Below are 25,411 nucleotides of genomic sequence, written 5' to 3' on the forward strand. Positions count from 1 at the left end.
CTTACTGACACAGGAGGGCAAACATGTGCACCAACCACAGCATGCAGGCAGCCATATGCCAAATGAGGGAGCCAATTAAACCTGCGGAGGACACCGATGAGACAGCCACTCACACAACTTCCTATATAGAGGGGGGTGGCTGCTTGGTGTATACTCTTGCAGAGTAGATACAAAGTGTCAGACCATCCTGATACATGTAGTGTAGCATGCAAACAAGCAACTTATTAATGATCCCCTAATAGTTCGGTGGGCTGCTCTGCACCTTAAACCGTGTATATAAAAACAAACAATCACTGGAAACGGACATATACTTACTGACGCAGATAGGCAAACATGTGCACCAACCACAGCATCCAGGCAGCCATACTGCTCAATACTTGAGCTCAGAAGCCAATCGTTTTTATATTTCCCTTTCTGTGATGTCTCACTGGTGTCCTCCACAGGTGTAATTGGCTCCCTCATTTGGCAGTATGGCTGCCTGCATGCTGAGGTTTGTGCACATGTTTGCTCAGGAAGATCTGGGAACTTAGACAACCTTTGTGTCATTTAATGTTAATTTCTACCATTCTTCTCCGTTAACATATCGGGTAATGTCTCCTACAGAGATAGATTTCAAGCTGCATGTTCTCTTGAAACAGATTTCCAGCATATGTAGTTAGAAAATCAACAATAAATGAACTCAAGCATGCCTTGGGGTAAACAGGTATCTATCCTATGAGAGAAACAAGAAGGAAATAATTTAATGGCAGACTAGTGGATCATATATCATTTCTGCCATAAATTATCTATGTTTCGGAGTAGAGTGACATTATAAGTGAGGCCGGGCGTGTTGTATCTCTTGTTGGGATCATTCCAGAATAAACTTGTCTTCACAGTTCCTGCATACTTAATTGGCCTCCTAAATGACTCAGAATTAATTGACGGATCACACGTGCATTAGAAGGATGAGCAGTTTTTTCCATTCCCCATATACTTGCTCTTCTCATTTCCTGTTTACAGGTATGTGCTGCAGCACAAGGAGAGCCTCCTAGAGCTCGGCGAATACAGATCCCAGCTCTCTGACCAGCGTAAGTAGCAGAACAACTGCTTTCGAGGATTTTTATGTCTTTCAGGAAATTATGGGGTTTAAGAAAGCTTGTAGAAACATAACCCAGATTATTTCTTAATCTGTTAAAGAATTTTGGGTTATCAGAGAGTACCAGCAAAGTTTTACTCATGAGGATGAGAAACCTCAAGGACGATAACCTAAAATCCAATGACGGTCTCCATTTACCTCCTATTAGACTGATAATAATCTATTATCTTTGCATTAATAACAGGATTGTTCATTTTGTTCATATTAGATATATACAAGTGGAAGATCATTTCTCAATGGTATAGCTGTGGGGTGTACCAGGGCCCTTGTGCATGAGGGGCCCAAAGGCTCCCCTGTCTCATTAGACAGAGGGGGAGGGGTTGGTACAGATCTGGCATTTTGTCTTGGAGCTTTAAGCTAACCCTTTGCCAGTACAAGCATGATTTGGTTTGGGCACCATGGCGAAATTGTCTTCTGTCAAGAGGTAAGGCAACAACCAATATGGCTGCCATTACTGCCGTGTGCCTATTGGTGGTTAATGGTGTATTGCTGCAGCTTTAGCAAATGGTAAATGAGGTCAAAACAGGGATATAGTTATAGGTACTTACAGGTAGAGGTGATCGGCCCTGGTGTTCAAGCGGTAATTAGGTAGCACTGTTAGACATTTTATATTGTGGTCCAGAAGCTTTAAATTACCCCTCTGGACTTTAGTATGTAAATCGGTTAATAATATACAAATCTGAAATCAATATGCAAATGTTTTTTAGGTATTTCTATAGTGTGCCTTGTACAGTGCCAGCCCCACTCTGTGCAGTGTATGTACATGAAGGTTTATATGTGTGGTCCTTGATCCACTTGTGGGGTTCCACTCATGGGTGGCACAATAACTGTGGCAGAGACTAGTGGTAACTTAAGAAATCTTTACTTATTAGCAGGGACAAAGCATAATGGTTATAACCATAATGGGTACAAGCTTGTTGGTTGCAGTGTCTATAACAGACACAGAGCTGGGCAGTCAATGTCTCTGCTGACCACACTGAGTTTGGTGATTACAGCTTCCCAATAAGGCATTGTGCTTAATATTCACAGTCTCTTAATAAGCATATTCAACTTGACAGTTACAGTTAACATTAAACAGTCTTTTTTTCATAGTGCTCAGCCTAATGGTTTTGGTCTGTTTGCAGGGCAATTAGCGTATTGGTTCCAGTCTGTTAGTTTCACCGGGCACTCACTTGAACAGAACAAATCTAGGGCAATAGGTTGCACCCACCATTTGATTCACTTGGCAGATCTTCTTGGGTTCAACTGGCCTACAGTGCAGACTTCCAAGTAGCAGTTTGGAACCACACCAATATTAAAGAATGCTTGCTGAAGGGGATTCTCTCCAGAGTGTAGTACACAAGGCCACAGAACAAATATGGTGGTGCTAATCTTAAAGGGGTTGTTCATCAATATTTGTGCAATAGCTCCAACTGCCTTAACATAACAGACCAGTACTTACTCATCCTCTACTGCAGAGATTCAGTGATATTGCTCCATCAATCAGAGACTGCAAAGTCCTTGTTCAAAACTCCTGGCATCATGGCACCTAGGATGTGAGCGCTGATGCTAGAAGAATGAGTGGTGAGGCTACAGCCTCTGATTGGCTGCAGCAGTCAGGTGATTTCCAATGACATTGTCTTCCACAACATTTATTGAAAGGACAATGGGGCAACATTGCTGGATCCCCAGAGGACAAGTAAGTACTGTTCTGTTTGCTGTTTTAAGGCAGTTAGTGCTATTGCACTAATGTTGTTCGTCAACCGGACAACCCTTTTACAGTCCCAATCATGGTCATTAGAGCCTAGGAAGTCCATACCACAACAAACGATAACACAGTCAGTAAGAAGGTGTGGTACATGACAGCATCTGCATCTACCCCCTTACAAACATCACGACAGTGCTTGTATCTGCTTCCACCAGGACTATAGTTGCTTTTAATCTTATTTTTTACAATTTACAGTGATAAGATGCTGAGAGCCATCACCATCCTGATCATCTCTCTGGGTGAGTTCCATAAACAGATGCTTCAATTAGAAGATTAGCTAAAAAGATCTCGGACAATTCATAAGATTCGGTGCATTGGTGGTAGACCATGAACAGGATCTTGGTAGTAGTCTACCTGCAGGGGGTATAGACTTCTTCGAAGTAGCTTGGATATACAAACCCAAGGAGCTAGAAGAAAATCCAAACACTACAGAAGACTCTTAGGGTGGTTTCACATGGGCAACAAAATCGTGCGATTTTCGCCTGATGCGGTAGTGAATCGAAAAGCAGATTAGCAAACCAATGATTTACAATGGTTTCCTTCCCATTAGCGATGTTTTCACTGATGCGATGTTGAGAGAACAAAAAAAATCGCAGCATGCTCTACCTTTCTGCAATGTGCGATTTTTTTATCTCCCATTTTTCCCTATGGAGGCTTCTTTTTATCACATTGCAAAGCAACAAATGCGTGTTGCAATGCGAACAATGGGAACAAAGACAAGATTTTGACACAATTTTCCTGTGGCAAAATCGTGATTGCCTGTGTGAGACTAGCCTTAATTTTGGCTCTTGCTAAGAGGAATAAAGGAATCTACGTGAAGCTGCACCGGGCATGCTGTCCCATTGCGTTTGCATGGTGCAATATCCATTGGGTCTCAAGGATCGGACCCGATTGGTGACTCTGCATGAAATCATCCCACCAAATGCTGGTGTGAGGATTGTGCTGTTGGCATCTCTATTTATCTCCAGCTTTACTTTTGGATCTCTCTCAAGTTCTGGAACTCTTTTAGTCCCCCTAATAAAGTGGTTTTGTGATCTCTGAGTGTTCAGACCAATTTAGGGTTGCTTGGAGATTTCTGCTGCTGCTGATTCCCAGAACAATACTTCCCGTTGAAAAGAGCTGAAGAGCTTTCATCTTACTACGTTGCAATTTTCATTGATTTGGTTCTGGGCTACCAATGCCCCAGTGCCGTGTCATTAATGTAGATGGTTTCTACACTAATGAGGTGGCTCCATAGAGGCGGCTGCTTAGGTGCTCTGATGTGACTCCCAGTTGTCTGCAGCAGAGCCACGATGGCCTCTTTGTGGCGGACTGCAATTTTATTTATAGCATTGGTAAATCATGATGCCATTGCTACATTAGCGCAAGAATGTTAAATGTGATGCAATTAAAAACATCACAAGAACCAGGGTTTAAAACGTAATAATTTTATTTTCCATTTCTTTGTTGATGCCAGTAGCGATCATATATCAGTGTACACATACAAGCATTTCATTAAAAATGGTTATCCTCTTTACATGTTAGGAGCGAGCATCATTAACAGGAATAATGCACATGGGATTCTTCAGGTTACAGACAGAGATGATGCTCTTAGTAACCTATGACAGTGCTATTAGTGTTCCTTGGGCCGGCTAAATGGCGCTTCAGTGGCGTGTCATTCTATATGATTAAATGTTTGTCGATATATAATTTTGCATACATGCATTTTTGAGCATATATATATTTCTATGAACTAGATGTCTGTATGCCTTCCTTCCACCTGTCTGCTTCACATTGGAGACTCATCTTTGTTGTATTGTAACATCTTTTTAATTGTAATGAATAAAATATATAAAAGTCTTTTTATGGAAGCTTTGCATGCTAACCTATTATTTGTGGATTGATTGTGTGGCAGAGCGTGTGCTGCTGGTTGTGAGATGCAACCGTGATTTATTATATTACATCATGTCCTTTATAGTTTTAGGTGTTGGCCAATTCTGTACGATGTCTGTCTTTTCAGGGTCAAGTCTAATGCCTTCAGAGCTCACTGTGTGGCCTAAATGGCACACTTTGAGTAGGTGGCACTTGGTAGGTTTAATTTTCAATCCGTATTTGATTAGGATTTCAAACACGTTCGCCAGTTGTTGCAAATCCGAAGGGCATGTTATTGAAATTGAAAAGTCCTATAGGAGTAGTGAAGGCTGTTTTTTCTCAGTCCTCTAGAGCCAATGGCACTTGCCAGTAACCACTTGTTAAGTCCAGGGTGGAAAAATATATGTCAGAGCCTAAGGCTGCCAACGACTCTTTGATTCTAGGCATAGGATAAGCATCCTTATATGTAATATTATTTAGCTTTCGGTATTCTACACAGAATCTGATGTTTTCTTCTTTCTTTTTAACTAACCCGATGGGTGCTGCCCATGGGCTATAACTCTCTTGTATCACTTTAGTCTCTTTCATTTCCTTTATTAATTTTTTTAATGGTTGATACTTGGCTGGTATCGTTCTTTTATCGGAGGATGACGATCAGTTGGTATGGTATGGCATATATCCTTGGCTCTCCCGAAGTCTAGTGGATACTTACTGATGGTGGAATGACATTTTTGAGCTACTTAAACTAATCCTTCGACCTTTTGAGTAGGAGTATCATCATTGTCAACCTCTAAATCTGAGCACCAGAGGGTGTGGCGTTCAGAAGCCGCTGACAGAACCAATAACTGGCCGTGAGCTCAGATCACTGCCAGTCTATTAACTACAAGGCTCCGCCCAGGGGCTGAGAGTGGGAGGAGGCAACTCCTCCCACTGCTGCATAAGAAGGATGGAGGCATGCGGGCGGCACCCTATGGGCGGACACGCCCACGCCGCTGCCCACCGGCCGCCCCAAGCCGCCGGGAGAGCCCCGGCACCAGAGCTCCAGGATGCCGGAGCGACACGCGCCGACCGCGGGACCCCGTGCCGCCCTGCATGGTAACACGCTACACTTCTAGCCGCCATGATAAAAGGATGTTATTCAAGCTGAATCGGTTCTACAAGGGCTTGATAATCTTTTTTTTTTAATGCCGGGTCTGGTTTGTCACCGGATTATGGTTTTGGTTCCGGGTTTCAGGATAACGGGTCTCATGTTGCTTATGCGTGCATCCCCAACTTGTCCTTTCACATTTGTGAACTGCTGTTGCGCGGATAGGGCTTTTATGGCTCTTTGTAGGACTGTCTGCTGAGCTTCTGAAGCAGATGGCATTAATTTCTGAAGAGCCTCCAACATCTCATTGTAACAATTTTATAATATGTTTATGCCCAGAATCACAGCAGGGGTGTTTTTTTCTTCTACATCGATAACTAAAATCCCCTGCCATGGCAATTCTGCTCTTCCTGCCAGTACAGTTGCCTCCCAGTACCCTACCAAGGGTACAACTTGTCCATTGGTGGCAATGACATCTAGAACTCAATCTGGCGGTTGTATTAGTACTGCTCAAATGTGGCTCTTCTTATTGTGGTGACCTGTGACCGGTATCTATCAAGGCTGAAAGTGGTATGCCAATAAAATAGATGGTCACATCAGGACAGGGTCCCACATATTTAGAGAGCCATCTTGAATGTTCAGGACCTAATCTACGTCCACCTGAGCTGCAGTTCTTGACTTCAGGGGCTGTCCATTTACCTGCCAGCAGTTTCTTTCAACATGTCCTCTCCTATGACAGTGGTTGCAGATGACGGGCCCCAGGTTATTTTGCATGGTTTCGGACGGTCTTTCAGCTGGAAGGATGTGTGGTCTCAGAGTACTATTATGTGCCACTTTTTCTTGTCTTGTGTTGGATATGGCTTTCAACTTTTTAATCCTCTGACAGAGCGTGGTCACACTATGAGCCATTTCTGCCATGCTCTTTTGCATTTTTCTGAGCAGGTCAGCTGTACCAGTCTGAGACTGCTCTGCCTGTAATGCAATGGCATGCTTTAAGGGCTTGACCTGTGGATTATCTACTTTGGGAAGGAAGGTGGTTTCCTTTGTCTCTTCAGAATTACTCCAAGTTTCTTGGCCTAATACTTAACTGGCCAGCTCCTTAAAGTCAAGGAAGGAGGTATCCGTGTCCCAAACAGATAGCATCTTTAGCTGTCTTCTCAAATCCTCTGTAGCTGCCCCTTCAATAAACTGCTCACAAAACATTTAGTCTGCTCCAGATGCTTCTCTGGGATCTGCTTGGATTGCTGTCCTCATGTTTTCTTGTAATGACAGGGCATTGTCTCTCAGGGACTTGCCTGTCTTCTGCTTCTTGTTGAACAATTGCTTCTTCACTCCAGTGGTCATTCTGATCTCAAAAATATTCTGCAATCTCTCAAAGAGCAGATCCACTGTTTTCTTCTGGTCTTTAGGCCACGATTTAACTTCTTGGGCCGCAGCTCCCTCCAATTGACCCAACAGCATTTCCAACGTCTGTTCATTGGTAATAGGACATAGGTGATACATAGCTTTCATTCGGTGTTTAAACTCATGGAGCTTATAAGCTCGGCCACCTCGCAGGGACTCTCCTGTGACCGACCGCAACTCTCCTCCGGACCCAAAAACTCTTCCGGCAGCTCCCTGACTGTAATGCTGACGGGGATCTTTCTTCCGGTAATCCTAACTCTCTCTCTCTATGCATACTATCACTGTCCCTCTCTCTCTGATGGACACCCGCAGATTTTTACTATCTACCTCTCTCACTTGTCTGACTAACTCCTCTCAATTACACACATGGTCACGCTGACTAACTATACAGTTCACTTGTTTAACAGCCGACTTACTGACAAACTCTTCTGTTCTGCACTTTACTGTTCTGATCTGACTGAAATCTCACTGACTGACGATCGTCTCACTATTCCTACGACACAACTCCTCTCCGCCCTCTCCGCACTCCCCAGACCTGCACGATCAACTGCCTCCTAACTGTCTCTCCACTGGTTTGCAGCCAATTAGAGTTCAATCTGCCAGCAACCAATCAAGATTAAATTAATAGCTCTGTCATAAGGTCAATTAAGTAGTGGTTAACCCATTTCCAGCAATAATTTGGGCTATAATTGCCCCATGTAAAAGTACTTAAAGGGTGGTTTCACATAGGAGATAAAATCTCGAGATGCGAAGTGAGTAGAAGCGCATAATTATGAAACGAATGATTTTCAATGGTTTCCTTCACATTTGCGATATTTTCACTCATGCAATGTTGCAAGAGAAAAAAATCGCAGCCTGTCCTATCTTTCTGCGATGTGCGATTTTGTATTTCCCATGTTTCCCTATGGAGCCTCCTTTTTATTGCATTGCAAAGTACAAACTTTTTGTGATTTTTGTGCAATGTGTTTTTAACATTAGGAGGCCCTATTGACTTTTGCGCTAAAAATTGTGGAGAGAAAAAAGTGGCAGCGATTTTTTAATGCGAGAAAAAGCAGCGATGACCCTCAAAAATCAGAGGGAAAAATGCGACTTTGCTTTGATTTTCTCTCTGCGATATCGCAATCGCCCATGTGAATCTACCCTCGGTCACAATATAGGCAAAGGCAATGGGGTATATTTACTCAGACCGGCATTTTACATGCCGGTCTAAGTAAGCCTTGCGCCAATCTACCAGCGACAATTGTATTAAAAAGGCACAAGCCTCTTGATACTTTTGTAGAATTTGGCAGCAGCTCCATGCGTCAGATGAGAATACATACCAGCAAGGAGCTGCAGTAGGTATTGCAGCCAATCATTATGCACCCCTAGGGCTTCTAATTGGGGCAGTGGTTACATGAGTATGCGGGATGTCATCACTGCAGCATGCAGACAACATGTGTCACAGCGCTGGAACAGGGTCAGCATAACCTCTTTATATGGCACTAAGCATAGTAACAGCCCATTAGTTCTCAGGTTGGAGCACAACTTGTAAGGATCCCTACAACTAGTAAGGAGCCTCTGCTATATCTGACAAATCCAGCTCTGCTACATCTATGCCTATTTTACAATTGTATAACTTTTTATTTTCCATTTCTTTTCTTTTGAAGTGTTGACTTCTGAGTGTGTCGAAGGCCGCGGCCAACATGTAAAAGGAAGTAAGTGACATGCATTAATGATGATATGACTATGAAAATATCCAGACATCTAGAAGATAACGAAGGATTGGTGCGATCCTGGATGTAACGCTAGATCTGGATGTAACAACTCATTTTGGCCTAATACTTCTGAAAGCTGAGGGTTTGTTTCAGTGTATCAGTGCAGACAAACCTCTGTGAGAATAACACATCAGTAGCACAAACCTTTCTCCTGTGCTGATAGTTTGTTACAATGTATCAGTGCAGGTAATATGTGTGAGGCTGTATTTATACAGGTGAGGGTTATATCAGTAATGCTGGGTTCCCACTGGGCGGATTCCCACCGGAAATCTCGCGGTTTGGCCGCAGCAAAAACCGTGAGATTTCCGCAGGGAGAAGCGCCGCGGAAAAACCTGCGGTGGCTTTGAAGCGGCCCGGACGCTCGCTCTTCCGCTGCGGCCGGCACTCCCATAGAGGAGAGCGTGGCCGCAGCGGAAAGAAAAAAAGAATGGACATGCTGCAGTCGGCAAAGCCGCGTCTGCGGTCGGCAAAGCCGCGCCGCAGCCGTGCTTTCGGCTGGATTAACCGCAGCGGTTTGGCCGTCCCGTGTGGACGAGATTTCTGAAAAATCTCGTCCACATGGCTAGCTAATCTCGAGATTAGCGGCCGCAGGTGGATTTGCCGCGACAAAATTCCGGACGGAATTTCCGCAGCAAATCCGCCCTGTGTGAACCCAGCCTTAAGGCCGCCTACAGACGAGCGGGTTGGATCTGGCGACCCGACCCGAGCGCCTGCAGGGACGAGCGCGTACTCACCCGCGCCCGGCGGCCCCGTCTCTTTCATGCGCAGAGCGGAGCCGGCGGCCGGGTAAGTGACGTTTCTCGCAGAGCCCCGCACAGAAATAGGACATGACGTGGTTTGTTTGCCGCGCGACATTTCGCGCGGCCAAACCGCGGCCGTCTGCATAGAAGTGCGTATTGTAATGCACTCCTATGCAGGCTTTCAGTGGTGGAAATCCCGCCGCGGGATTTCCGCCCGTGTGCAGGCGGCCTTAGGTGCCATACGCAGGTCTCCCACGCGTGAATATCCACTGGCATAATCCGGAACGCTTGTGTACAGGCGGCCTATCTCGGGCCAACATTGCACTTGTAAACATGCAATTTTTCAGGGAGTGCGATGTATTTCGCAAGAAAAGCGCATCACTGCACGGCTAACTTCACACGGGCGAGTGCGATATTGCCGTGAATCACAGGCTGATATGCCACTCGCCAACATGCAATATTCCCACGGATGTGAGGCGTTTTTATATCAATACCGCCCCGCATCACTTCAGGGAAGTAGCGATCCTCCACTGTGGCTGACAGCCGCAGCAGAGGATCACAGAGTTTCTCTCATTGTTTTCAATGGGGAAACCTCGTATTGAATTACACTGCGTGCACCTGGCATGTGGTGTGATGCTGCTGCCGGCCCCATTGAGAACAATGGGCGATATGGGGGCATGCCTAAAGAATTGTTTCCCACATTGCAACGCACTGCGATGTGGGGAAAAAAAAAAAAAAAAATCGCTCATGTTTGACCCTATTCAAAAGAATGGGGTTCGTATTTGTGTGAGATTTGTGCATCTCGCAATACACAAATCTCACACGTTTTTTTCAGCCATGTGAAAAATCATGGTAAAAATTGCACATGGCATGCGTTTGCAATGGGAGGGTGATGCTATTTTTTATTCCCGTAGGACATAATGGGCAATATCGTTCAAAAAATATGGCATGCTGCAATTTCTCTGTCTTGATGCAAGAAAAAAATGGCACGTGTAAAAAGACCCGTTGCAAATAATGGGTTTTATTTCCGTATGAGTTTTGTGTGTCTCACAGAACAGAAGGATAGAACTAAAAGAACTGTTGGTTTTGCGCAATACTCCAGAGACTGCGGTTCCGGCCGCTATACTTCTTACCGGTTTACTGAGATCGTCTAGACTGGATACCATTGTAACAAACTCCCAACACTGGGCCCTCTAAGCACTCTGGAATTGAAGGAGTTAAAAAGGCACAGTTCAGATGTGTGTATTCCCGCGGAGAAAAAGAGCCTGGCCAATATAGCGCCGGGCGCTTTTATGCCAGGCAGGAAGATAGTCCTGGAACTATCTTTCTGGCCGGAATACGTTGGAGGCTGCATAGACTCCTATGGGAGCCACAGACAGTGGCTGAAGAAGGGAGGTGGGAGGGAGTTAAGCAGCATGACTGCTAAACTCCCTCCCCTTTCTCTCCTCCTCTCCACCCTTTCCCGGCTGTTTGCAATGGAATGGGTGGGGTGGAGGCGGACCTAGTTGCTAAGCTCCCACCCCCTTTCATTGCTGGCAGCCAACAAGGGGCAGAGAGGGGGCGGAGGCTTAGCACACCAGCTCCCGCTCCATCCTGCCTCCACCTCCTGCCGAAAGCCAGCAAGGGGGCAGTTTAGCAGAGCTAAACTATCTGCCCCTGCCCGACGACATAGTGGGCTTGGCGTATATGCAGATTCGTGCGCCCGTTAACACCTTTTTTATGACGCCGGCGGGCGAGCATAAAAACGCCTAGGGCGTGTGAGGGAGCCCTGAGGCTGATATTATACAAGCGCTGGTAACACTCATGTAATAGCGCTAACAACAGGCTGCTCCTCCGCTTGTAGAATTAGCCTGGCAGTTGTCGAGAAAACATGAGCGCTAGTGGCCAACATTAGCGTCCGTATAATAGAAGCCTGAAAGTTTTCAAACTCTGCAGCAGTCAGGGCTCCTTCACGCCGGCGTAATTTGCGCATGCAATGTACAGAGCATAGACCCTATTGATTCCAACAGGCTTGTTCACATTACCGTATTTTGCGCAAGCATTTCATTTGCGCAAAAAAAATGCCTAGTTTTTTGCACATTTGCGCACCAGAGGTCCCCATAGAAGTCAATCAGGGGTGCACAAATGTGCATGCAATACGCAAGGAGATGTATGATATGGTAGGAAAAAAGCAGTAAAACACACTGATACACACACAAAAAAGCGTAGTTAGTTACCAAAAACGCATTGAATCGAAGGGAAACATTTCTGACCCTCTATCCCACAAAAAAACTCATGTGAAAAGATCGGAACTTCACAGAAATGATGTGAGGCGTTCTTGCCTGAAAAACGCCTCACATCCGCAGGTAAATCACACGTTCACGAGTTCCAAGGCCCGATATCATGCTGGCCTGAGTGTAGGTAGGCTTAGGCCTTGTTCACTTGAGCGACCTAATCGCGTAAAAGTGCAATAAAACCGCGGCAAAGGCTGCCTACAGACAGCCGGGTTGGACCCCCTACAGACGGCCGGGTTGGATCCCCTACAAACGGCCGGGTTGGATCCCCTACAGACGGCCGGGTTGGATCCCCTACAGACGGCCGGGTTGGATCCCCTACAGACAGCTGGGTTGGATCCCCTACAGACAGCCGGGTCGGATCCCCAGTGAGAATTCTCGCAGCGGGATCTGACCCGTGTCCCTGCAGGGACCAGTGCGGCTCTCACCTGCTCCCGCGACTCTGGCTCTGTGATGTGCAGGCTGCCGGCCAGCTGGCACATGTGCAGAACGTAGTCGGGCCGGCACTACTGACATTTCTGTGTGAGCCTCTGCGAGACCCGCACAGTAATAGAACATGCCGCGATTTGTTTTCAGCGTATATTTTCACGCGGACAAATCACGTCAATCTGCATTGGATTGCGTTTTGCAATACAATGCTATGCAGACAGGGTCAGGAGGAAATTCTGCGGGAAATCCCACCGCGGAATTTCCGCCTCTGCGCAGGGGGCCAACCTCTGCTACAAATCACGTGACTGCATGATTTTCTGTGATCAAATCCCGAGCTTCATTAGCTTTTAAATCGCCCATCCGCACAATCTGGAGAAGTTTGTTGATGAAAAATACGCTACTTTTTGGAATTCCCTCAGTCGGTAAAAATCCTCCTAATGACTTGTAATTAGAGATGAGCGAGCACCAAAATGCTTGGGTGCTCGTTACTCGGGACGAAAATTTTGCGATGCTCGAGGGTTCGTTTCGAATAACGAACCCCATTGAAGTCAATGGGCGACCTGAGCATTTTTGTATATCGCCGATGCTCGCTAAGGTTTTCGTTTGTGAAAATCTGGGCAATTCAAGTGATGTCGTTCAAGTGATGGGAACGACACAGAAACGGATAGGGCAGGCGAGGGGCTACATGTTGGGCTGCATCTCAAGTTCCCAGGTCCCACTATTAAGCCACAATAGCGGCAAGAGTGCCCCCCCCTCCCAACAACTTTTACTTCTGAAAAGCCCTCATTAGCAATGCATACCTTAGCTAAGCACCACACTACCTCCAACAAAGCGCAATCACTGCCTGCATGACACTCTGCTGCCACTTCTCCTGGGTTACATGCTGCCCAACCCCCCCGCACGACCCAGTGTCCACAGCGCACACCAAATTGTCCCTGCGCAGCCTTCAGCTGCTCTCATGCCACGCTACACTCATGTCTATTTATAAGTGTGTCTGCCATGAGGAGGAACCGCAGGCACACACTGCAGAGGGTTGGCACGGCTAGGCAGCGACCCTCTTTAAAAGGGGTGGGGAGATAGCCCACAATGCTGTACAGAAGCAATGAGAAATATAATCCTGTGCCACCGCCATCAGGAGCTGCACACGTGGGCATAGCAATGGGGAACCTATGTGCCACACACTATTCATTCTGTCAAGGTGTCTGCATGCCCCAGTCAGACCGCGTTTTTTTATAAATAGTCACAGGCAGGTACAACTGGGAATCCCCAACTCCGCAATGGGAATTCTGTGTGCACCCACAGCATGGGTGGCTCCCTGGAACCCACCGGCTGTACATAAATGTATCCCATTGCAGTGCCCTGGACAGCAGAGCTAACGTCAGATTAAATGCAGGTGGGCTTCGGCCCACACTGCATGCCCCAACCTGACCGGGCTTTTTAATTCATAGACACAGGCAGGTACAACTCCCTATTGTGAAGTCCCTGTGGACCGACAGCATGGGTGGGTGCCAGGAAGCCACCGGCGGTACATAAATATATCCCATTGCATTGCCCATCACAGCTGAGGTAATGTCATGTTTAATGCAGGTGGGCTTCGGCCCACACTGCATGCCCCAGTCAGACTGGGGTTCTTTATAAGTAGACACATGCAGTTACAACTCCCTGTGGACCGACAGCATGGGTGGCTCCCTGGAACCCACCGGCGGTACATAAATATATCCCATTGCAATGCCCATCACAGCTGATGTAACGTCAGCTGTAATGCAGGTGGGCAAAAAATTAATTGGATTACACTGCAGGCGAGGGCCCCCAAAAATTGGTGTACCAACAGTACTAATGTACTTCAGAAAAATTGCCCATGCCCAACCAAGAGGGCAGGTGAAACCCATTAATCGCTTTGGTTAATGTGGCTTAATTGGTAACTAGGCCTGGAGGCAGCCCAGTAAAAATAAAAATTGGTTCAGGTGCAAGTTTCAACGCTTTAATGAGCATTGAAACGTATAAAAATTGTTTAGAAAAATTATATGACTGAGCCTTGTGGGCCTAAGAAAAATTGCCCGTTCGGCGTGATTACGTGAGGTTTCAGGAGGAGGAGCAGGAGGAAGAGGAGGAATATTATACACAGATTGATGAAGCAAAAATGTCCCCGTTATTGATGGTGATAGAGAACGATGCTTCCATCCACGGGTGCAGCCTACGTATTGATTAGGTATCGCTGCTGTCCGCTGGTGGAGAAGAGAAGTCTGGGGAAATCCAGGCTTTGTTCATATTGATGAGTGTTAGCCTGTCGGCACTGTCGATTGACAGGCGGGTACGCTTATCTGTGATGATTCCCCCAGCCGCACTAAACACCCTCTCTGACAAGACGCTAGCCGCAGGACAAGCAAGCACCTCCAGGGCATACAGCGCGAGTTCAGGCCACGTGTCCAGCTTCGACATCCAGTAGTTGTAGGGGGCAGAGGCGTCACCGAGGACGGTCGTGCGATCGGCTACGTACTCCCTCACCATCCTTTTACAGTGCTCCCGCCAACTCAGCCTAAACTGGGGAGCCGTTACACAGTCTTGCTGGAGAGCCATAAAGCTGGCAAAGGCCTGGGAGAATGTTCCCCTGCCTGCGCTGTACATGCTGCCTGATCTCTGCGCCTCCCCTGCTACCTGGCCCTCGGAACTGCGCCTTCTGCCACTAGCGCTGTCGGATGGGAAGTTTACCATCAGTTTGTCCACCAGGGCCCTGTGGTATAGCATCATTCTCGAACCCCTTTCCTCTTCGGGAATGAGAGTGGAAAGGTTCTCCTTATACCGTGGGTCGAGCAGTGTGTACACCAAGTAATCCGTAGTGGCCAGAATGCGTGTAACGCGAGGGTCACGAGAAAGGCATCCTAACATGAAGTCAGCCATGTGTGCCAGGGTACCTGTACACAACACATGGCTGTCCTCACTAGGAAAATCACTTTCAGGATCCTCCTCCTCCTCCAGCCATACATGCTGAAAGGATGACAGGCAAGCAGCATGGGTACCCTCAGCAGTGGGCCAAGCTGTCTCTTCCCCCTCCTCCTCATGCTCCTCCCCCTCCTCCTCCTCCTCAACGCGCTGAGATATAGACATGAGGGTGCTCTGACTATCCAGCGACATGCTGTCTTCCCCCGCCTCCGTTTCCGAGTGCAAAGCGTCTGTCTTCATGCTTTGCAGGGAACTTCTCAAGAGGCATAGCAGAGGAATGGTGACGCTAATGATTGCAGCATCCCCGCTCACCATCTGGGTAGACTCCTCAAAGTTTCCAAGGACCTGGCAGATGTCTGCCAACCAGGCCCACTCTTCTGTAAAGAATTGAGGAGGCTGACTCCCACTATGCCGCCCATGTTAGAGTTGGTATTCCACTATAGCTCTACGCTGCTCATAGAGTCTGGCCAACATGTGGAGCATAGAGTTCCACCGTGTGGGTATGCCGCACAGCAGTCGGTGCACTGGCAGATTAAACCGATGTTGCAGGGTGCACAGGGTGGCAGCGTCCGTCTTGGAGTTGCGGAAATGTGCGCTGACAAGTGTGGGTAGCTTTTCAGAAAGCGCTGAACCACCAAATTAAAGACATGGGCCAGGCATGGCACGTGCGTGAGGCTGCCGAGCTGCAGAGCCGCCACCAGGTTACGGCCGTTGTCACACACAACCATGCCCGGTTGGAGGCTCAGCGGCGAAAGCCAGCGGTCGGTCTGCTCTGTCAGACCCTGCAGCAGTTCGTGGGCCGTGTGCCTCTTCTCTCCTAACCTGAGTAGTTTCAGCACGGCCTGCTGACGCTTGCCCACCGCTGTGCTGCCATGCCGCGCGACACCGGCTGCTGGCGACGTGCTGCTGCTGCTGACACATCTTGATTGCGAGACAGAGGTTGCGTTGGAGGAGGAGGAGGAGAGTGGTTTAGTGGAGGAAGCATACACCGCCGCAGATACCAGCACTGAGCTGGGGCCCGCAATTCTGGGGGTGGGTAGGACATGAGCGGTCCCAGGCTCTGACTCTGTCCCAGCCTCCACTAAATTCACCCAATGTGCCGTCAGGGAGATATAGTGGCCCTGCCCACCTGTGCTTGTCCACGTGTCTGTTGTTAAGTGGACCTTGGCAGTAACCGCGTTGCTGAGGGCGCGTACAATGTTGCGGGAGACGTGGTCGTGCAGGGCTGGAACGGCACTTCGGGAAAAGTAGTGGCAACTGGGAACCGAGTAGCGCGGGGCCGCCGCCGCCATCATGCTTTTGAAAGCCTCCGTTTCCACAAGCCTATACGGCAGCATCTCCAGGCTGATCAATTTGGCAATGTGCACGTTTAACGCTTGAGCGTGCGGGTGCGTGGCGGCGTACTTGCGCTTGCGCTCAAAAAGTGGCGCTAGCGACGTCTGGATGCTGCGCTGAGAGACATTGCTGGATGGGGCCGAGGACAGCGGAGGTGAGGGTGTGGGTGCAGGCCAGGAGACGGTAGTGCCTGTGTCCTGAGAGGGGGGTTGGATCTCAGTGGCAGGTTGGGGCACAGGGGGAGAGGCAGTGGTGCAAACCGGAGGCGGTTAACGGCCTTCGTCCCACCTTGTGGGGTGCTTGGCCATCATATGCCTGCGCATGCTGGTGGTGGTGGCTCCCCAGCTGATCTTGGCGCGACAAAGGTTGCACACCACTGTTCGTTGGTCGTCAGGCGTCTCTGTGAAAAACTGCCACACCGTAGAGCACCTTGACCTCTGCAGGGTGGCATGGCGCGAGGGGGCGCTTTGGGAAACAGTTGGTGGATTATTCGGTCTGGCCCTGCCTCTACCCCTGGCCACCGCACTGGCTCGGCCTGTGCCCACACCCTGACTTGGGCCTCCGCGTCCTCGCCTGCGTCCTCTAGGCCTACCCCTACCTACTATTACCAGTAGTGCAGAAACAGAACGCTGTAATTAAATGTGCCACTTATTGGCCTGTGGTTGGAGGCTGACTTCGCTTACGGAACGCACAGCAGAGCCAGGAAATAATTTTGTGCAAGCCTGCTGTAACACCTAGCTTTCTGCGTATGAATTAGGACAACTACCCCCAGCACAGACCCAGTACACTGAGGACAGTCACAGGCAGCCCAAATAGATTTTTTTTCCCAAATGTTTTTGGAAAGGCCCACTGCCTATATTCAATAAATATGTCTTCTGTCCCTGCCTCACCACCACTACTGGCCCTGGACTATGTATAATTACTGCAGGGCGCAATGCTCTGCACGGCCGATATACAAAAAAAAAAAATGTGCAACACTGCTAAAAGCAGCCTCTACACTATTGCACACGGTTAGATGTGGCCCTAAGAAGGACCGTTGGGGTTCTTGAAGCCTAAAATAACTCCTAACGCTCTCCCTATAGCAGCTCTGGCACCAGCAGCACTTTCCCTGATCTCTGTCAGAATGCATCTGTGGCGAGCCGCGGGAGGGGCCGATTTATATACTTGGGTGACACCTAATCTCGCCAGCCACTCACTGCAGGGGGGTGGTATAGGGCTTGAACGTCGCAGGGGGAAGTTGTAATGCCTTCCCTGTCTTTCTATTGGCCAGAAAAGCGCGCTAACGTCTCAGAGATGAAAGTGAAAGTAACTCGAACATCGCGTGGTACTCGTTACGAGTAACGAGCATCTCGAACACGCTAATACTCGAACGAGTATCAAGCTCGGACAAGTACGTTCGCTCATCTCTACTTCTAATGTCTAAAATAGAGGCACCTGTCACTCTTTCCGAGTGTTAGATGCAGCTAGACTCCCTCCCCCTCTCTTTTTTTTCTAGTTCCTATAGGAGTCTATGGAGGTTCCTGCGTTTTGCGATCCAAACATAGGCCAAGACCTAGTTTTTTCCTACAACAGGAAATTTTGGTCGCTGAGTTTGGTCACCGGTGTCCTATTTTTTTTAGGTGCATTTTTTTTTGCGCACCTAAAATTCCTTTGTCTGAATGTTTCCATAGTAAACCATTAGTTCTAATAGTCGTGATTTTTTTTGTGCACCGAACTTTTGCGCGATTAGGTCACTCGTTTGAAAGAGGCCTAAGAGTTTTTAGGCTCATTAATCCTCATTAGAATGTCGTTTTATCTCTGAGGGAACACTATTTTCTACCATTGAGGCTTTATTCCCACGAGCGCATATACGCTATATTTTCATGCCCGGGTGCATATACGCTACCCATGTGAAGCATTGGTTTTCAATGCAGCCGTTCACTCAGGCGAATATAAAGCACGAAAATACACTGGCAGCGCGAAAAATACAACATATACACCTCTGGCGCATATACACTCAGCCAAAACATAGTCCTGGAACTATCTTTTGGCCAATATTAGCCGGCGGGTCCATAGACTTCTATGGGAGCAGGTAAAGAGAAGGGAGGGGGAGGCATTTCTGCAGCATCCAACGCTGTGAAAAGCTTACAGGTGCCTCTATATAGGCACTGGAAGGCATCCTGAGGTTTTTGGCAAAGCAAGGGTTTTCCGGGGTGCGGCATATTTTTTCACTAAAAATGACGCTTGCGGTCATGTGAATGGACAAGAAAGCGCTGGCTGTGATTGCGGAAAAACGCCCATTCAGGAGCTAATATGGAGCAGGTGTAAAAACGTAACAACCCCCTTGCTGTTTATGTGCTCGTGGGAAAGAGCCCTGAATGCAAATAATGCTGCCATTCACCGACAGCAAGCAGAGATCCTGCAGAGGAACAGAAATACAAAGTAAATCCCATTAATGATTGTCTGTTTATTGATGGCAATGTGTCTCCCACAGAGAGAAGATGCCATTTGCAGCACCAACTTTGGAAAGAATGTGAAAGGAGCTGCCCGAGGAGTTGTGAAAATTATCGTACCCCTCCAGCCTTCTGCTCTCTGAGCTGTGTATCTGGTTGCTTCTGCCGCACTCCATACATATTTTATAAAGGAACATCTGGAGTCTGCGTTCTCCCCAAGCATTGCTAAGATTACAGACTGCTGAGGAGCAATGTCTGCTGTGCTCATCAATCTCTCCACATCCCAACACTCTGATAGTCTGAGTTATCTGCCTTATCAATGTGGAAAGGTCGTGTTACAGTGACATTCCTGTTCTATTTACACAGCAAACAAACCTCAGCGTCCTCCTAAAGTAATAAAATATCTTGAATGACGGAAATCATTCTACTCGGCTCTTTTCAATACTTCAATAATTTAGGAAAGCTCAGTGACCACCAATAACACCACCGCTACAGAGGTGATCACAACCAATAACTCTGCCTCTACAGAGGTAATCACAACCAATAACACCACCACTGCAGAGGTAATCATAACTTGAGATGAGCGAGCATACTCGTCCGAGCTTGATGCTCGTTCGAGTATTAGGGTGCTCGAGATGCTCGTTACTCGAGACGAGCACCACGCGATACTCATCTCGATTAAACGAGCACTGACCATTGAATTCAATGGAGCCGGCAATACAGCCGGCTCCATTGAAGCAATGGGCTGCCGGCGAGCGCGGGATGAATTGTTGGGAAGGGCTTAAATATATAAGCCCTTCCCTGAAATTCATCCAGAAATGTGTAAAAAGTAAAAAAAAAAAATATACTCACTTTGTCCCGGCAGACGGAGTTCAGCCGCGGCCGGCCGGCAGTTCTCCTGAACTGCTGTGAGTAGTATTCAGCAGCCGGGGATTTAAAATCCCCGCCTGCTCAATGAGCTGCCTCTGATTGGTCACAGCCTCACCAATCGGAGGCAGCTCTCACTCACACCCATTCATGAATTCATGAATCGGTGAGTGAGTGCTGCCTCGGATTGGCTCAGTGCAGGGGCCAATCAGGGGCAGCTCTCAGTAACGAGCACTCGAGCATTTTGGTGCTCACTCATCTCTAATCATAACCAATAACACCACCACTACAAAGGTAATCACAACCAATAACACCACCACTACAGGGGTAATCATAACCAATAACACCAGCGCTACAGAGGTAATCACAACCAATAACACCACCGCTACAGAGGTGATCACAACCAATAACACCACCGCTACAGGGGTAATCACAACCAATAACACCACCGCTTCTACAGGTAATCACATCCAATAACTCTACCTCTGTATCGGGGGTGTTATTTGTTGTGATTACCACTGTAGCGGTGGTGTTATTGGTTGTGATTACCTCTGTAGCGGTGGTGTTATTGGTTGTGATTACCTCTGCAGCAGTAGTGTTATTGGTTGTGATCACCTCTGCAGTGGTGGTGTTATTGGTTTGTGATCACCTCTCTAGCGGTGGTGTTATTGGTTATGATTACCTCTGTAGCGGTAGTGTTATTGGCTGTGATTACCTCTGTATCGGTGGTCACAACAAGAGGTGATCACAACAAATAACACCACCGATACAGAGGTAATCACAGCCAATAACACTACCGCTACAGAGGTAATCATAACCAATAACACCACCGCTAGAGAGGTGATCACAAACCAATAACACCACCACTGCAGAGGTGATCACAACCAATAACACTACTGCTGCAGAGGTAATCACAACCAATAACACCACCGCTACAGAGGTAATCACAACCAATAACACCACCGCTACAGTGGTAATCACAACCAATAACACCACCGCTACAGTGGTAATCACAACCAATAACACCACCACTACAGAGGTAATCACAACCAATAGCACCACCGCTACAGAAGTAATCACAACCAATAACACCACCACTACAGGGGTAGCCAGAGACAATAATGGCTCCACTACAGAGGTAGTCACTGCCAATAATGGCAGCACTAAAGGAGAATCACCACTAATATTGCCACTACTACAGGAGTTAAAATCCACAGCACTTCAGCAAATGAAAAGATTTGTCCACTGCAGATTTAAATTGAACCTGTGATGTCCCCAGAAATCTACGGGAGAGCATGCGCAAAAGCATGTAAAAAGAGTCAGACTTTTGTGTGGCACACGATCTTCAGCATTGGGCACCGCACTACCCAGGGAGCGTGTGAATTAAAAAAAACAAAAAAAAACACCTCAACTGGCTCCCTTTCACCTTCTCTAATCGCCCCATAATTTAGTTTATGGTGCTGTGGGGACATGACAAGTTCCCTTAAGGGCTTATTCCGACGTGCGTATATCGGCCGGGTTTTCACGCCCGACCGATATACTCTGTCCCTCTCTACATGAGGAGAAGGAGGGCTGAGCCGGGAGCAGTGCAATAGGAGGGCTGGATGGGGTCGGGGCTAGGTTCCGCCCCACTCCCTCTCATTGCAAATAATGGCGAGGGGCAGAGAGATCTCCGGCTGGAGGGTACGTGGGGGAGCATACATAGAGTGAACACGACGATCAAGGTGGTACCACAGATACTCAATTGGGTTTAAGTCTGGGGTATTAGAGGGCCAGGGAAGTACATGGAAGTCTTGGTCGTGCTCTTCCTACCACGGGCGGACATTTTTAGCCATGTGACATGTTGCGTTGTCTTTCTGGAAGATCCCATCTGCCCCAAGCAAGACAATTAGCATGTATGGGTGTCCGTAATCTTCAAGGATGGATTCGTAACCAGATCGGTTTAGAGTGCCTTCCACATGGATGAGCGGCACAAAAAAGTTCCACAAAGAATTGTAACGCTGCCGCCACGACTTGTGTTCTTCTAGCAATGGTTGCTGGGTGTTTGTACTCTGAAGTTTCTCGTCTGACCCCCCAACATCCATCCATTCAATGAAGCAGAAAACGTGACTCATCGGAGAAGCCAACCCCTAGCTGATCAGTGGTGGTGCCGTGCAGATTGAAGCCTTTTCTTCCAATGCACCTTTCTTAGCATACAGTAGGTGCAGTGACCATCCATCTGTTTCGGAGCCCCATACGTATTAGACCCACGTCTGGTAGCCCCCTGGTTCATTTTCATGGTGAGCTTCTCCACAGTAACATACCGGTCGGCCCTCGCGCAACTTTGTAACCGACTTCTCATATCAATGGCACTTGGTTCTCTGCAGTTTCATGATGATTATTGCCAATGGTGCCATTTATCTGCCCACGTTACTCTTTCACCATAGCTGTCTTCGAACACTACACAAACTGCACTATCACCCTTAGCCGAAAGCCATTAATAATCCCTTCTTTCCAATTCTAATAAATCGCCCCTTTTTCCCGTGACAACAAGTAACATGTGAGCAGGTAGCCTATCGCACACCTTGTATACCCACCAAGCCAACTCGCCACACATCACTCCTTTCATGAGCTACATGCTACTGATGTCTAAAGTATGTTATGGGATCACAAAAGTTCTACTCCCCCCCCCAGCCTCCTTCTTGTTAGAGAATAGAATCCCAAACTGTGGCCCTCAGCAAGATCCCCCCTTGTTTTAAGCTATAAAATCGGAGCCTAATCTTCTGTTCTTCCCCGGAGACATGTGACAACCATTTCCAAACAGAAGCAGCTTTCCAGCAGAGCAGTGATCAGGTCACGGTCACCTCCAGGACTCAGGTCACCTCATTAATCATTTATAGCATTTTTATCTTCTGGGCTGACACCCAGGGCTGACAGATAGAAAGGCTGTCTGCATTAACCCCTTAAGGATCCGACCTAGTTTTGTACTTAAGGATAGGATGATTTTGTGAAATTGTCTCCATTTTGAGGCACATATAATGTATTGTATAACTTATCATTTTGGGGGGAAAAGAAAAAAGCCAGGCTGAAAGAACACATCAATTCTGCTATTTTTTTAGGATTCACTCTGAGCTGTAAATGACATAACTTTTTTTTCTACAGGTTCGTACGTTAATGACAATGCCAAATATATTCTTTTAGGTTTTTCCACTTTTGCCCAATAAAAACCCTTTTTGTATTTTTGGGGGTTTTTTTTGCCACCACTGCATTCATAGAGCTTTTTTTATTTTTCCATGGGTGGAGCTGTATTAGCGCTTGTTTTCTCCACGCATAATTTTTTGATACTGTTTTGGAGTGCATATGACTTTTCTGATCACTTTTATTTCATTTTTTGGGAGATAACCAAAACAAGCATTCTTGCTCCATTTTTTTAAGCTTTTTTTTTAGGGTTTGCCATACGCGATAAAATTGTGGTCAATTGTTTGAATAGGTCGTTATTAGAGATGAGCGAGCACCCAAATTCTCGGGTCCGCGTTATTCGAGTCGAGCTTTTCGTAAAATTTGAGAGCTCTACTCGAGTAATGAACCCCATTGACTACAATGGGAGATTCGAGCATTTTTGTATGTGGAACGCCGGGTGCCGAGCTTTCTTTTTTTTTTTCCTAGGTTCGTTTCTCTCTCTCCCTCTCCCTCCCTGCCCGACAAACAATTTGTCAATGACGTGCGATGCGTCGCGGCAGGGAGGGGCCAAAACAGGTACGTCACAGCGGGGAGGAGCCAAAAACTGGGGGCAGGGTCGAACATGGCTTGATGCTCGTTCGAGTAACGAGCACCATCGAGTACGCTAATACTCGAATGAGCATCAAGTTTGGCAGAGTATGTTCGCTCAACTCTAGTCGTTATGCATGTGGCAATTTTCAAACTTTTTATTTTTATTCATTTTTTGTAAACATAAAATTTGAAAAATGTGCAAAAAGAGATTTCTTTTTTACTTTTTTTAGTTATTTTTTTCACGTTCTTCTATATCCCTACAGGGTACATGGAGCTGTGATCTTATGATCTCTCAGATAATGCACTGCAGTACTTCCATACTGCAGTGTATTATCTCTGTATTTTAACTGTTGTCAGGTTGCCTGTGCAACCCATCAGCCCTCTGAGATTGGATGGCGGAGGGCTGATGACATCGCAGAGGGATCTCCCATCCGCTGTTAACTCCATACATCAATGTTGATCGCAGCATATAGGGGAGTTAACAGCTGGGATCAGTGTTCTCTCCTATCCCCGCCTTTGTAGCTGGTCCCTGGTTGTCAGACACAGTTGGTGTCCGCTACAGATTACATGAACTTAGCTCCTGAGCCCATGCCATCCATATGTGGTATATTTCAGCATTCCACAGGAACCCCTTCCTTCCCATGATGTACATGTAGATCATGGGGCATGAAGGGGTTAAGGTGGTACTTTTACCTCATACAGAGGTTTATAAACTTAAAGAGGGTTGTCACATTAGACAGTTATTTCCTATCTATAGTATAGGGTATAAATGTCTGATCACTGGTGGTCCAACTGCTGGAACCCCCACCAATCCTGGGATTGTTTTTATCTCATCTCATGGAATACATCTTGGGTTATACCGTACATGCATGACATTTGTACCAATCTCCTCGGCTAACTGCACAGAGCCAAAGCACCCCCATCCTCGTGATAGTATGGGGCTACAGATGTGAATGTGCCATATATGTTTGAAGTGGAATACCCTTTTAACTACAGGTACAATAAAGAGATGTTGTGGAGCTATTCCACATAGCAATCAACCAGGCTCGAGGACAATGTGATTGGTTGCTATTGACAACTGCTGTACTTTCCAGTTCTGATTCATTTTCTCCAATTAGCTACATTTACATAGCACCACCATATTGTGCAGAATGTGCAGGGAATATACTGATATCCACAGTGCACTATGCCATTAGAGTAGCATACCCATACTATTTGTATAGTGTGAGTCAGCAAGGATTTTCCTCCCTTAAATGAGGAAATTTGGCTTCTACCTCACAGTTTTTTTTCCTTCCTCTGGATCAACATTCGGGGGTAATATACTGAACTGGATGGACAAATTTCTTTTTCAGCATTACATACTATGTTACTACCGTGTTTCCCCGAAGATAAGACCTACCCTGAAATTTAGGCCCTACACAAAAATAAGCCTATCTAGACAACATTAAAAAGAAAAAAAAAAAATGGATACATTACCTAGCAGCACTCCGAAGTTCTGTAGCTCCACCCCGCATCCTGCACACCTTGGCTGCACTTCCTGGTTGCGGGATTCATAAATTTCTCCTCCAGGAAGCAAAGGCTCTGATTGGTTCTGCAAGCACTGCTCTCAGCCAATCAACGCAGCGCTCGCTGAACCAACACATCGGCTGTGATTAGCTGAGAGCAGC

At 47.1% G+C, this 25,411-nt stretch overlaps 1 protein-coding gene across 2 annotated transcripts in view; it reads left to right on the plus strand.

The window, feature by feature from the left end:
* The first annotated feature begins 951 nt into the window (after positions 1-951).
* Positions 952-25,411, plus strand: part of LOC136572018 (chymotrypsin-elastase inhibitor ixodidin-like) — a 53,594-nt gene continuing 29,134 nt past the window's right edge. The window contains exons 1-4 of one of the 2 annotated variants that reach the window (XR_010785738.1): positions 952-1,067; positions 3,078-3,121; positions 8,871-8,918; positions 19,169-19,540. The gene's annotated coding sequence lies outside the window, so the exon portion shown is untranslated. Of the gene's footprint in view, positions 1,068-3,077; positions 3,122-8,870; positions 8,919-19,168; positions 19,541-25,411 lie in introns of those variants that run through there. The other variant, XM_066572639.1, reaches the window with a different exon arrangement.

The sequence above is a fragment of the Eleutherodactylus coqui genome, chromosome 6 (assembly GCF_035609145.1).
Source record: "Eleutherodactylus coqui strain aEleCoq1 chromosome 6, aEleCoq1.hap1, whole genome shotgun sequence".
In the NCBI taxonomy this organism is placed as follows: domain Eukaryota; kingdom Metazoa; phylum Chordata; class Amphibia; order Anura; family Eleutherodactylidae; genus Eleutherodactylus; species Eleutherodactylus coqui.